Source organism: Sinohyriopsis cumingii, chromosome 5 (genome assembly GCF_028554795.1).
Source record: "Sinohyriopsis cumingii isolate HCF-2022 chromosome 5, ASM2855479v2, whole genome shotgun sequence".
NCBI classification, from domain to species: Eukaryota; Metazoa; Mollusca; class Bivalvia; order Unionida; family Unionidae; genus Sinohyriopsis; species Sinohyriopsis cumingii.
The window spans coordinates 81,321,319-81,323,794 of NC_142965.1; positions in this window are offsets into that span (position 1 = coordinate 81,321,319).

A 2,476-nucleotide genomic window follows, 5' to 3' on the forward strand; every position below is an offset into this window, starting at 1 on the left:
TCAATGCCATAGTCGGTTCCATAATGCTATATTAGCGGGTTTAGTCCATCAATGCCATAGTGTGTTCCAGAATGTTGTGTTAGGGATTTTAGTCCATCGATGCCATGGTCTGTTTGTGCAGACAGAAGTATTCAAATAAATATCTTTACTTCTTAATTTCATTTTTATTCTGACTTTCTTTTATTCAGTTTATCGTAATCCTGATATGTGTATATGGTTTTGTAACATATTCCACAGGGCAAAACTGATTGATAAAAGAAATGAAACTTGCATTCTGCTTTTGAATTGTCTGTATTTTAATTATGGTCTGTATTCAGCCCTTTCTACATTTAATTTTGAAATACCACTGAAAGCAAAGATTGACCATCCTACCGTTTTTTTGTCCTTCCAAAATGTACGTCTGACTCATATTTAACATCATTTTGGGGCTAAAATTCACTCACAGATATCTGTGTTAACACTTTTCCAGCTCAAATAATCTGACATACTTCACAATTTTAAACATTATTGTCATCATCACTATCTTCAGCCAGTATTTGCTGAATCAAATCATAATCTGAAGATGAACCATGCCAGGAATCAGACATTTTGGGTTTTCTAGGTAGCCTGTATTTTGGACAACTTTTGTAAAACTTCCTGGATGGACGGTTCAAACTATGCCATAATTCTTTTCCCAGGGCATAATGTGCCAGTCAAACTTAGTTTAACAACCATTCATGTCATATTTAAAGAATCCAGATGTGTAAACAGTCGCGTACCCGAAAAAAAAAAAACAGATGTCACGTCACGACAAGAATGGATAAATAAAATTTGTATACTTCGTCTAGCACAATTTCATATGTGGAACTTTCAACTACTTTGCGGGAGTTCTCGCGCATTACTGTTGTCTAAGTACGCGAATACGCACAAATTTTGCATGCTTCATGCAATCACACATCCTGACAGCCTCTCATTTTAAGTACTTCACACATCAATCAATTACTTTTGCACGAAGTTTCTCTGTTGTTCTGTCAATACTTCCTGTTTGTGAAGCAGGGAATAAGCTACATTCATTTGTGATTGGGGTTATTGTTTAACCTGGACCAGAAAATGCAATAACCACCAATGAGAGTTTAATGTATACTATTTCACCATGTTTCACACCGGTATTGTAGCTTTCAAATCGACCAGAGCAGACAAAATATAATTTAACATAGAAACTTTGATTAGAAACGGTTATTAAGTGATGATTCAGGAACTTGATTATACATGTAAAGCACATTTGGAATATATCCTTTATGGTGAACATGCCACTGGGTTAAGAAAATTAGCATGGAATGGGCAAGAGGGGAGGGGGCTGATTATGAACAATGTCACTTTGTGTTAGTTCGTAGATGGCGAGAGAGCATTCTAAATAGTTCTTTTGTTGTTTTTTGTCTAACAAAAATGAGTGCCTGTGACTACAAACGCTATTTCAGATGAATTTTAAATTTAAAGAATAACAAGGCAAACTAATAAGAATTATTCATGACTGCTGCAGACTTAAATAACTTATAATTGCAGTACGTATCGTTTTGTATCAATTCTTCATGTCTTGTATCAATATGTTTATCATTAAAGTAAAAGTATCAATGCATCGATATAACAATGAATCGTTTCACCCCTACTATCAATATAGATCAATTTACTGATCTGTGATTCATATGCTCGGGTGGCGTTAGTGTTAAAGGCAATTTCGACAGCCATGTGTATTGTAGCCAAATATAATAGCTGATATGGATCAATGACAATTATGGCTTATTAGAGACATGGGTAATTTTGGGTCGTCAGTAGCCTGTTAGGAATATAATATCTTACTTTGCCTGAATACAGCAGTGGCTAAGTAGAGCTTAACCATGACTCTAAACACATGTTCTGGTAATGTCCGAATTAGGTACAATGGTGTTTATTTTTTAATTACAAGATCTTAATGATAAATATAAATTATTTACAGCACACTTGTTCATCTCAAAAGCCATTTGAAAATATAAACAGTAAAAAAACCTGAAAGTTTCTATCAATTTATTAGGTGAGGTCATATGTTTATTAACGTTTTTTGTTAAAATTCCTATTTTGCCTTCAGCTCGTAAAATTTGATTATGGTGACACATTACAGTGCATCAATTTCCATTAAATAATATATGTAGATATGTAGTTGGATTCATGGCAGTAGTAGGTAGATGTATATCCCGTTTCTTTCCCTTCGGCTAAGACACAAGCAAAACTATTTTGTTTACATAGGGGTGGTCAGGTTTAGATCATATTCTTAAAAAAAATCTTCGTAAGGTAAGGTTATTTTATTTACTGAGGAACAACAAAACTATTATATTTTCATTGCAAAATATACATTGACTGCGGAATTAAAAGAGAAAATAGAGTACGTATTTTACCTTTATTAAAGAGAACACACACATGTACACACACATGAATACTTTATTAACAACATTGTTCTTTTTGT